Below are 13,264 nucleotides of genomic sequence, written 5' to 3' on the forward strand. Positions count from 1 at the left end.
AACCTAGTGCACACCGCCATTGATTTGACCTAAAAGGAGGCTCAGACCAGACCCAGCTTTGAATACCCATCAAAGTGTTAAATCAGTATTGAACCTCCATAACATACATCGCGACAAAAATGGCAATTCATTGGCTTTGCCGATTTCTTTTTCAAGTAGTTTTGTTTTGTATTAAAATTATTACTTTTAGGTCTTATCAAATTAAAACTATAAAAATAAAAAAAAATAAATTCAACTAAAAAAATTTAAAATAAATTATAAATATATCTTCTAAAATTTATTTAAAATACAATTACTCCCTATAATTCAAGAAATTATATCACATCCTTTGAAATTTATAATTTTATAACAAATAATTCATTCTATTAATAAAATATCAAATCAATTAATATTTTTTAATAATATTATAAATATATTTTAATTAATAATTTAAATAATTTTATAATTATATAAGAAAACAATTAGAAATTTTGTTTTTTTAATTTTGTTAAATAAAAAATTTCTTACGAGTAAATATTTGTAATTTTTTTAAATCACAAAAGGCAATTCATATTTTAAATAAACCTTAAAAAAGTATATTTGTAATTTATCCAAAAATTACTATACAATTCCAGACAAACTTGGATACCAATTCCCTATCCAAAAAAAAAATCAATAAATAAAGAGAATTTATTAAGAAATCTTTTTTCAAATACTTATATCCCATTAATCCATAATATATTCTCGAATTTCAATAAGTCTTATTATTTAGACAATTGATTCACCAAATCTTAATTCTCATATTGAAAGTGTTTTATGAATAATTTTACCCTTACAACTATTTTTTGAATGCTTAGCAACTTAGTGATCTGCATTGACAGTGTGAACATTCACACCACAAAACATCCATACTATCAACGTGAATATTATTATTAGGGTATTTTGATAATTATGTCACACATGAACTTATTGAAATTTAAGACAATTGAGTAGAACGTAAGTAATAAAGAAAGATTTATGAATAAATGCCCATAAATAAATAACTCAATTCAAAGTCACAAGAAATACCCTCATGAAATAAACTTGCAATTAGCTTATACTCAAATGATTTGGTAAAATTTGCCAAAATAAATACAGGAAGCCGCTTATTTTTTGACAGAACAGAGTGCGCTGATTAATAAACTCCGCTCACTTTTCTGAAGGCGGGTTACTTGTAGTCATCAAGCTCATTATATATCTGGAAGTAGCTCATAAAACAAGAGAAAATATTCAATAACTCGATCTAACCGGGTAATGTTGCTGCTTCATCTTCATCATCAAGTTCCTGCTCCACCGCTTTAACCTGCACGGGAAGTTCCAGTAAGACGAAGTAAATTGGAAGATCAGAGAAACCGTTGTTTAATTCAAAATTTGATAGTCCACCCAACACAAATGAATTGAAATCACCAATGTGAACTTGCTAATGTAACATAAACAACATAAAGGCACAAGACTGAGAATATGAACCAGCTGTAAAAGAAATGAAAACTCGAGTCTCAAACTTGAGATCTAATCGAGTGAAATAGCAAATAAAACAAACAGAATTTTTATCAGAATTCCCAGCAATTAAAACAATGGAAAGATGGAAAACAGAGAAAATTATTAGAGCAAGGCTTCAACATATGGAAGGAAAAACAAAGCAAAGGGGACTCCAGAACTCATATCTTTTTAAAAAATACTATCTTAATTTAGTGTTTTCCAGGACTGATATTAATCACTTAGTTAGTTCACTTCTCGTACAGAAAATATATATATACATACATATACTGGATGTACTTTAACCATTTGAGTAAGGTAGCAAGAGAATAATGCAATAGTTTGGCTAAGAGTTTCCTTAAAGCCATAGGTATGTCTTCCCCAAAAGCTACTCTACTAGTAACTGGAAAAGAAACATATTCTTCAGTCACAAGAGAGTGGCCACTGGCAAGGGCACACCAAAGATTTTAGTCAAATAATAGCAACACCTTACCAAGAAACATGCAAGGAATTTTCTACTATTTGCCTTTTGTCAGCATTTATGCATCATGTTTTAGTCACAAGCATAGCATTGACAAAATTGTTTGCATGTTTCATGCAAAATTGTCCGGCCAGGCTGACTATTACTAGTATATTCACAACAAAATCAAAATGGAATGTAATAATCAATCAAGAATTATATTGGTTATCCTATTACAGACTATCAATAATGGTGGTTTTTTTTTTTTTTTTGGTGTGATAAGTATCAATAATGGTGGTGTTGAAGGTTTTCTTTACAAAATAAAACCAAAGCTGTAAGAATGTTAACATTTGAAGAAATTTACAGAGTTGGCGTTAGAAAAGACCAAATTTGAAATTCCCCAAATCATAAATGCTGAAGTTAAGATCAAAAATCATCTAGAACCAGTTATGCACAACAAGAAACAGTCATCTAGAAATCATACAAACAGATATTATTCAGGGAAAAAAATCAGAAGTCATATACATTAATCTTACATTAATACAAGATAATATTTGAGAGAACAAAAAAGTAACAACACATACAGATCCAACATTAATCTTTCCATTTCTTTCCACAAATGCAGATTGAACAATCAGTCACCCAAGTCATGGATGATATATGTTACCCGGAATGTAGATCGTCCAGTACATGGAACGGGAATGGGAGTATGGTATGCCACATACTCTAAAATATGGTACGATAGAGGTAGGCTTGTTTATATCACTTAAAAATTTAAGGTACTTTTAGAGAAAATTTTCTTTCAACTATTAGACGTCCAATACAATGTAATTCTTTTTATGTAGCAAAACATTTCTACAAGTATTATGACCTGTGTTTGATGCTTTTGTCTTGTCAAAACTTAACTCATCTTAGATTTTAACCTCTTACTCCCTCCTCCACTTCCTAATTTTTTCGATTAATTAATGTAATTTGATTACAAAATCGATATTCCATCCTAAGTCACATCCCATCCAGATCAGGACCATAAAGTACACATCACACTAGATAAGTGACTCCTGAGCATTCAAGCATATCATTTAACCAAGGAGGTTCCATTGTCATGACTTCACCTCTTAACCTCATCTTATCCCCGCCCCCCCCCCCCCCCCTACCCGTACGAACAAACACCACATAAAGAAGTTCAAGGAACTCGCCCATGGCCTCCAATTCCCAGTCTCCTATCCCACATAACTAAGATGTTCCTCATTGTACCTCTAGCTACTACACAACCTCACAGCTCACAAACTAAGAACACTAGAGGCTTCTGACCAGCTCATTGTTCATGTTTTAAAATTTTTTGTCTCTTGCAAGAAGCTGACATCTACTCTCCAAGCTTAGATAAGTGAATTAGCTACCTTCCTCTTATCTGGGCAATTAAGCCCCCTGCACATGACGTAACAAAGTTTTTCAACTTCATTGGAATTAAAAAAGCAGTGGCCTCTCCCTCCTACCAGCACTTCCCACCCACTAACTATTTTTCCTCCGCTTTGACCGTCATAATTAATTGTGCGTGTCAACGTTTTCAACTCCCTTTATCTTTTCGAGTGAATAGAGCCTCCCTTGAGTACTTAAACTCATTGAGAAATAAGTGTTTCAAATATTATGAATATGTTACTAGTTTCAACATTGTCAAGTTTCATCCCAAAATTGCAGTTCCAAAGTTATAGCCAATCCTCAACATTTACAAATCCAAGTTAGTAGCTGGTTTTATCCTTAGGAACCACATCAAAATGAAAAATCTGACAAAAAACTTTTTTAAAACTCACACAATCCAAAATATTTGAAAACACTGTCTCAATGCAATGAGAACTGCATTAATCTATGTAAATCTAACACCTATAACAATGTAGGCGTGATATAACAATACATATCACAACACTAAGTCCCTTGTACAAAATTATATTGTTTCTTTTAAAATTTTATTTCTTAATTGTGCATTTACATCTCTTTTGAAACTTCCTAAACTTTAATTTCAAAAATAGCATCATGGTTCAAAAAACTGGTCGGTTCGTATTGGTTTTCATCCTGTCCAATTCAGAACAGACCATTTACTGATGAGAACAAAGCTCGCATACCGACGTGTCAGTTTGAACCCATAATGGTTGGTTCATAATAATAACAATTAACCTTTTAACTTTTGGCCTTTGGGGCACAACTACTAGGCTCGCCAAGTAAATTTTAGTTCCTCCACCACACGTTTCAGTTTAGAGCCCTTAGCTTTACTTTTATGAAGAACCTGGTGAGAAAAACTTACATGTTCTAGCGATGTGGGACACAAGCACCCACTAAAATAGTAATGCAGAAGAAGGCATCCAATACATGTTCTACTTACGTGGATAGCCGACTGGCACGTTTTGACTTCTTTTCTATTCTTTAAACTTTCAAATTTAAACTAATTGAATTACTCTAAAAACTCTACATATCAAACCATTAAAGAGACAACCATATGATCAACCATAGAAATTTTAATGCTTTAAAATGAATAAAAAAATGTGACAAATTAGAACTAAAAGTGTCAAATAATACATATCATTGATTTTAGAGAAGTTGCTAATGGTTTTAAAAAATTCACAACCGCGACACTCAATTCCCAATATGTTCAATACCCCTAATACTGATAAACCGTGACCAATACCTCTACATGTTCTGACACCGCAATTTAGAACCATGCATAACATACAACTAAATATTCTTTTTTTTTGGTGGTGACAGTAGTAGAGGGGGGGCAGACAAATGAATTCATTAATACTTATGTATTACGGAATCTCACCATGCCCATCAAAAATGGCATTTGAAGAAAAATTGGGGATACAAGGGTTGATCCTCTTAAGAAAAAAAAAAAGATAATAAGAGGCATAACCAACCCTTCATTGTTTTTCAAAACATGAAAAATGGGAATTGTCTCCTAAATGTCAGTTTCAGCACTTCAAAAAATTAACCAGACTCCCTTTACCAAACTAATAGAAGATAAAGATGGTACATTCTATTTGTCAATAAAAAGGTAGCATAAACTAGCAGGTAATTGTTTCGACAAATAAGAATCCCAATTGATCACAACAATACAGGAGACAAGAAAAGCAAGCTAACCATCAATCCCATACAGGGCCTTTGCTAGTAGTGAATTCATGGCTGAATGAGCATTAGGAAAGTCTGCACTCCCAACTTCCATGACTGGATTCCCAGGATAGAACATGAAGGATGAAGGATTGGGAGTCGCTTGTGTTTGGATAAACATGGTCCTCCTCTGCCCTGCCCAAGGTAACATTGCCATAAAATAAGACTACAGAAATCAGCACTTCCTCCATAGTATGCCAACAGTTTGTAATCACTGTTTTTTTTATTATTATTATCATCAAGAATTGAAAAATCACTACACGCTCCAAAGAAAATAATAATATCAAGTGGAAAGAGCAAAATTATTGATATATAGTCAGCGTGACTAGAATTAAGGGAGGGCCTAGGTGCACGCAGAGTTAAGGTTGCATAATCTAACCAGCTAGCAAAGCCCACAAACCCCATACTATCACTAGAATTGTTATACCATGGCTTATTTCCCTCTTTTTTCCTTACTATTTTATTAATTAATAAACCTCCTTTCAGTTGCAAAGAAATGAAGAAAGATAAAATAAATCAGAATTTGAACCTTAACTATTTCAATAGTCAGGACATGATCAGAGATGCAAAAGGATCCTTGCCCCTTCAAAAAATTCATATATTTTGTTTATTTTAACAAAAAATTCTTCCATACCACATTTTCTTTCCTCATGTCACTTATCTATTATATATACGATTTTGATTAAGAGGCAAAGTTTAAAACTAAGTCACGCTCCTTACTTCCCTCCCCCATTGCATACATATTCCATTGCATACATATTTCCCCCACTCCCTCTCACACGTCCACCTTTATCTTTCCAAAGGCCTCACATAGGTTTGGTTGCTCAAGAGAAAAATTGTGTAAAATGGTGAGAAGATAACTCTTCTAAAAACACATGGTTCTCCTTTCTCACCATATCTCACTAAAAAATGGCAAAAATTTTGTGATAAAGAAAACCAGCTGAATGTCAAGTTTTCATAATAACAAAATTATAAATCAAACTATGAAGGAAGGAAAATAAATCACACGTATCATGACAAGATGAAGGTTATTTTGGAAAAATAAGATAAAATCCTTTCTTTTTTTCTAGTGTAACCAAACAAACAAGATAGATGAGAAACCGTACTCGTCTTTCTTACTTGTCAACACAGAATATTTTCTTTTATTTAGGTGAGAAGCACGACCTTTTTTGTTTTCTCACCTAGTGTATGTAACGCTTTCAATGTTTATATCTTCCCCAAGGAGAGTTTCATATTTTTGGGACAATTCAGGTTTCAAATTTGCACAACTCACCAGCACCCCTGCTGTTCACCGAACTGTCCCCAGGCAAACTTAAAGTGAGGTAAGAGCACATTAGTCTCTAGTTCCTTTGGAAACCAAAACAACTTTCTCTTTTTTTTCACAAGCTTTTGGCCATTCCACCAAATTCCCACATTAAAATATGTACAAAACGTCAATTAGCCCTTCCGTTGTTTCTGGGTTCTCCACAATTTCAACATTCTACACTCTGTAGACAGCTAACTTCTCCACATCATAAGTTCCACTCCATACTCATTAAAGTTTGGCATACTTAAAATCTAAAATTTCAATCCCACAACAGAAACATTATTATGCTTAATCAACACAATCTGAATCAAAAACCAAACTTGTCAACAAATCTCATTTGCAGATGACACCAACACTTCCTATACAACATCTACTATCGAGTTTTCAAGCTGGAAATGCTTGGGGCTTTAAAAACTGTCAAAAATCAATTTGACTGGTTTTCATTTTCTTTTTCTTAATAACAAATTTTTCATAGATTTGGACCCAGCAATCAATTACCAATACATAAATAAATTTTACAAAAACACAAACATATACATATATGCATCTCAATATTTTGATTTTTTTTCGTTTTCTTGTTTATCTGAATAACAAGAAACCAAATTACCTCCAAATGCGTCCCATTTTGAGGGGTGCAATGAAGGGATAGGTGTGGATTTTAATGAAGTTAAACCAGAGAAAGCTTTGAGGATTTGTGAAGTCGAAGAAGGCGCTGTGGTTCCCTCTCTCTCTCTAAAAACCTCCACCCCTGGGCCTCACTTTTGGCCGGCCGACCGCCGCCTTTAGCTATGGCGGTCGGCTGGCCCAGCTCTCTCTTGTGTTTGTGTGCTGGTTTTTGCTTTTAATAAACTTGATTCCCACAATGTCTTTCCACTTATTTGTGTTTTGTATGCTGCTGATCTTAAAATTTTTGGTGTTTGTTATCTGTTTTTTTGGTAGATGCATTGGGGTTGTATGTTTTGTTTCAACAGGGGTGCTTGGAATAAGGGTCATAACAGAGTAGGAGGAGGTCGGTTTTGGACTGGAATAGAGGATGTTCAAATCTGGTTTGGATCTTCATTCGGGCACTCCTGTGCAAGTGGGAGTTTGAGGGATGAGCTCTGGTTCAGATCTATGGAGTTGCTTCGGTGCTTTGTTGGGGGGAAACATGGGTGTTGAAGTCGATCCAGATCTATCTAAGTTTTCATTCGAGCACTCCTCTTCGAGTGGGAGTTTGAGGGGTGAACTTCATCCAGATGTATGGAGGTGTCTCGGCGGTTGTTCGATGTTTTGGGCTGTCAACATCGGAGCTTCTGCAGTGGGTGTGTTCGGAGTTTGGATCGGAAAAAATGTGTCCGACCATGGAAGTGGAGATGCCAGTGGGTCTTGTTCGTCTGTGGTCGTGAGTTTTGATCGTCCTTGGGTGTTTTCGGTTGCAATGAGTGCTTGGAGTTTTTGAATCAGAAAAGAAGTTTCCGACCATGGAAGTGGAGCTGGGTGCGGAGCGTGTGGAATGAGCGTGAGTTTGGTGCAGAGCGTGCAGAATGAGTCCGACCATGGAAGTAGAAGTATTGTATGGCGTGGGTCTCGGCTTTGGTGGGTCTTGGGCTGTTGAAGTGATGTGAGTTTGGTGGGTCTAGCGTGCATTGGGAGTGTAGCAGCATGGGTGAATAAAAGATTGTGCTTTAGGAGTGCAGCAACATGTGTGTAGCAGCATGGGAGTGTAGAAGTGTTGTCTGGCATGGGTCATGGGCTGTTGAAAAGATACTAGTTTGGGAGTGTAGCAGCTTGGGCGAATAAAATATTCGGGTTGAATAGTAGTGTGTGGTTTGTTGATTTTGTGAGGAATGCAGGAGTAGCTTGGGTGTTTTGGTGTTGGTTTTTGGTTTTGAGTTGTGTGGTTTGATTTTGTGAAGATTCATGTATTTTATTTTCTAGTTAAGTCCTTCTTAATTGTTTGTTTAAAAAAAATCGTGAGGCCAAGGGGTTGGTTGTATGGATGCGAGTCGCAGTAGTAGAGGTAATTTGTACTTTCCGAATCTCTCTCGATGCATGTCATCTTTCTGTACCTTAATTTCATGCTGTTAATGAAATTTTTCTTTACTGATAAAAAAAAAAAAAAAAAAAAAAAGACGATGTGGTTGTTGAAGAAACGAATAAGAGGCGAGTAGAGGCATAGCGAGCACGATTTCGGGAGCAAACATCTGATCTTCTGCTGAGACCGTGCCGCACTAATCTTTCAAAACCCTTCATCACCTCTTCTCCTTTCTTCTGCAAATTCGCTGTCTGCTTCAAAAACAAACTAACACTATGTTTGGGAAAAGAAAAGGAGAAAATGACTACTTAGAGTCCGTTTGGAAAGATGGTTTGTGGCTAAAATAGTCACAAAAGATAAAATAGGCTATTTTAGCCACAACAAACAAAACATCACATCCAACCCATAATCATTACACTCTTCTCTCACAAAAAAAGTCAAAAAAGCCAAAAAATCAAAAAGCCAAAAAATCCTTCCCAAACCAAGCTTTTTAGCCTAGGCTAAAATAGACAAAAAAACTAAAAAGCCAACCCACTTTCCAAACCAACCCTTAATGATTGTGATTTTTTTTTTTTTCTAAGTGAGAAATAAAAAAAATAAAAAAATAATTGTGATTTTTCTCCTTCTTATTCAGTTATTTTAGAAGAGTAATTCCAACCATACTCTTTACTTTTTGCTAGCTAAAATATAAAAAAAGTATACTCTTTAGCTATTGTGTTCGCCAATCATTCTCTTTGTTTTAACTAATCATTTAAACTAACTTAACTAATTTTTAAAACAAAAATATTAATATTTGACTAATATAAATTTGCAATAATATTTTTTAACACGTTTTAAAAATATATATGTTTAACAAATTTTTTTTTTTTTTTTAGAACAAAGCAAAACACACACACACACACACACACACACACATGTATATATATTAAATATTAGGAAAATTGTGGTGGTTTTGTTTCGTGGGTTCTTTACTTCAAGTTACTGTCACTCTAATTTCCTTCAATTTCTTTCTTCCCCAGAAGTCTGGTTGGGTTTTGGTTTTCTTGGGATAGATCAACGGTCGATTTTCCCGGAAAATCTGTTTCATTAATTTTCTTGGGAAAATATCGAAAACCCTAGATTTGTATGAAAGGAGAATTTCTGCATCCGTTGTTGTTCTTCGGTTTTTTCGTCGATTCGTGTTGTGTTTGAGAGTGTACATGCAAAGTCAGGGTTCAATGGAAGATCCAATGGTCATCGATGCTGATGAATCGAAGAAAATGAACAGTAACCCAGATCACGAAAACAGTGCAAACAAGTCTCTGAAGAAGAAGAGGAAGACAGCTTATTCTTCTTCACTGGTCCAAACATTGACCACAGAAGACAGAGAGGGGAAAGGAAGGAGAAGAAGAGATAGATTGAGAAGGATACATACCTTGATGAAGAAGAGAGCTGCAAGCAAAGATGTGAATGATGGAGTTGCAGAGACGTGAACGGTAACAATTTCGCGGGAAGAAGGGTTTCGGTAGGATTTGGAGAGTGATTCAGCCCTTCAAAGTAGCCAGCGGGGAAGATTGATGGTAAAGTAGCTAACGTTTTAGCTAGCCCGTTGGAGGGCACCGGGATTGTGATTGGTTAAAATGCAGGCCTCCTTTAGCGAGTCCTTTAGCTTGTTTTAAGTGAAAATAAAAGAAATTATTTTATATTATATTATTAAAATGTTTTTTATTTTATTAATTATTTTATATTTTATGTTATATTATTAAAATAATTTTTTATATAGATAAAATTAATATTATGAAACTATAAGAATGTATTGATTTTTTTTTTTTTTTTTTTGGAAAGATTAAAAATGAGAATTATAAAAAAAATTAGTTTTTTTTCGTTTTTCTTTATTTCTCTTCATTTCTCTCCATTTAAGTTATCCCAATAAGTAAGAGAAATACATATTTCTCATTTTTTTTTCCCCTCACCAAATCACTCTATCCAAACATAGAGTAAGGGATTTTTATTGATAAGCTTTATTTGGAGATTTTGGAAGGGGCTTAAAAATAAATAAATAAATAAATTTATATGAAATTAGGTGAAATGTGTTTTATTCTTATTTTATCTACTTTTTCTTCTTCTTTTTTTTTCTTTTTTCTTTCTAAATTTCTTTCAAAATCCCTCAACTAGTTAGAGATGTTCTAACCAATAAGTCCATGAAAATTTGTAGCCTATTTAATATCGGTGTTTAGATGAGATTTTTTTCTTATTTATATTATTTGTTTGATTGTTATACTCTTATCTCTATTGTCGATATGTATTATAGACAAAAAGAATATACACATTTTTTTTTTTACTTTCTTTCGGTTTTGGTGGTTATCATTAATTACGCTTTTGATTCTGATTCAGTTTCACTCATGTTGTGATAGGGTTTCGTTGTTGTGGGATGAAGGTGACAAATCAAAGCTATGTGTATTGCATTAGTGTTAATCGTTTGTGCTCTTTTTTTTACATAATTGTGCAAAGTCAATCATTGATCCGATGGAGAGAGCAAGTATAAAATTAATTATGCAAAATCAATCATTGATTAAAAGGAGAAAATGAGTACATAATTTCTTCTCAATGTTAGTATCGTTTTGTTTAAGGATGCATGTTTATTTATGTTTGAATTTATATAAAGGATTGTATGCTCTGTTTTTACTTGACTTCATTTTTTGGAATATATTATTTATGTGCATTTTCTAAAATACACAGAGATGTAAGTTTATTTTTTTTCGAATGAGCTTATGATTTTTGTTTGGTAATACATGCACACAAAGCTCTGATTTTTGGATAATATTCATATTATGTGAATAATGTAAATGTTCACATATTATTAGTTATATTTAGGGATGGCCATTTAAATCTGATCCGCAAGAGCCCGTCCACACCTGCCTGAATGGAGCAGATTTTACCCGCTCCAACACATATGTGGTACGGGAGTGAATTATGTTTTAGTCACTCGCAACGGGTGTGGGGCGAGGGTGGGTATTGCTTCTATCGATCCAAACCTGACTCGATATAATTAATAATATATGTATATATAATATAATTAGTTATAAGAAAATAATCTTAAAATTTTATGATTTTGTTTAAATATAAATAAATAATAATTTTAAAAGTCTCACGTTTATATATATGAAAATAAAAAAATTATTTAGTGCACTAAGAATTTAAATGGTTCTTAGACTATTTGAAATGTGGTCGTATATTTGTGGGTATCAGGTATCTGCGGGGGTGGGGTGGAAAAATTTCATCCGTGGCAGGGGTGGGGCGGTGGCAAGGGTGGAGTTTGTCAGTGGGGGTAGGGTGGGGGTGGGGGCGGAGAATGGCAAACCCGTCCCGTGACCATCCTTAGTTATATCATTATGAAAGACTGTTTGTATGTTGTTTATTGCCAGTATATTTTGTGGTGTGAATCAAATCATTGAACTATTTGAATATCAAACCATTGATTTTAACAACGAAATTACTTTGAATAATCGTATTGTGTTTTCAATCAAAATGTATTGCTACACTCTATTATTTTTCCAGCCATGTAATCATCTTACATTATTATCATTCATTCATTGAGTTGGAGCAAAAATATATTTATTGTTTATCAACATTTTTCTATATCCTTGATTCAACTATCAATGGTAGTTAGTTATTTGCTGGGCAGTCGAGCTTACCCTTCTTTTATTTTACCATATTCGGAGGAGTAGAGTTGCTCAAATTTTTACTTGTGGAAATGCCAAGAGAAAGAATATGATTTTAAGTTAATTTGAATTACTATTTTATTAGTGGATTATAATAACAGATTTGCTAGACATTTTCATGTATTAGGGATTGTTTATTATTTATGGATTTTGATATTATGATAATTAAAGTTTTCTTTTGAATATTTTATCTTGGTGGTTTATTTGATTTGACTATTAACCTTGCATGATCACTTAGATGAATGTACGGTGTTGTCACGGGACTTGGAGCGTGATACATATAAATAGAAAAATAATATTATTATCCCTCTTTATACTGGAATGTATATTTATTCATATTTATTTTTGTATTTTTATACCATCTATATTAGTTTCGGTCACTTTAAGCTTATTAAAAATAAGATTAATGTAATTATACTAAAATTGCAAACTTGATGTATTTTTTTGAAACTTTAAGGGAAGTCAACATAATTTTTTCAAAATAAATAAATAAATAAATAAATAAATAATTGAACATGTTTAGTTAAATAAGCTTCATATACATCAAAGTGTAGTTGAGTTAGTAAGGCCTTGTTTGCAAAGGTTAAATTTTGTTTTTTTAGGCTAAAATTCATAAAAGGACAAAATAAGTTAAAATAGTCAATAAAACAAAATGTCATATCAAATCTATAATCATTTCATATTTTCTCTTATAAACATCACATTCAATTCAAAAAAATTTAACCATCTTCACAAACACAAAAATTTTAACCTACTAAAACAGTTAAATACTAAAATAACATACTAAAATTACCAACCTCCCAAACAAGGCCTAAGATGAGTGTAGTTGAGTTATTAAGACTTGCAATATAACCTCTGAATTTTTAATTTAGCTAGTTTTATAAATTAAAAATAAAAATAAAAATGTAATATAACTTTTTTATTATATAAGATAAATTATAAACATACTTGTGAGATTTGCTTAAAATATAGATTACTTCTTGTAATTTAAAAAAATTAAAATATATCTTTATTAGAATTTTTATTTGATAGAATTAACTAAAAATATGAAATTGTACTCATACACACAAATAAAATTATCAGAGCTATTAATTAAAATAAATTGTTAATATCATTAAAAATTATTGATAAAA

The 13,264-nt window shown here is 32.8% G+C and overlaps 1 long non-coding RNA gene across 1 annotated transcript; it reads right to left on the reverse strand.

Annotated features, from left to right (window-relative positions):
• Positions 1 to 980: 980 nt before the first annotated feature.
• On the reverse strand, positions 981 to 10,061 carry LOC145822790 (uncharacterized). Its single transcript, XR_014364493.1, has 3 exons — positions 9,845 to 10,061; positions 5,084 to 5,245; positions 981 to 1,321 (listed from the first exon to the last, which is right to left on the reverse strand). It is a non-coding gene; the product is annotated as an uncharacterized LOC145822790 (long non-coding RNA).
• Between the last annotated feature and the right edge of the window lie 3,203 nt (positions 10,062 to 13,264).

Source organism: Camellia sinensis, chromosome 3, assembly GCF_055761805.1.
Source record: "Camellia sinensis isolate YWXY chromosome 3, ASM5576180v1, whole genome shotgun sequence".
NCBI classification, from domain to species: Eukaryota; Viridiplantae; Streptophyta; class Magnoliopsida; order Ericales; family Theaceae; genus Camellia; species Camellia sinensis.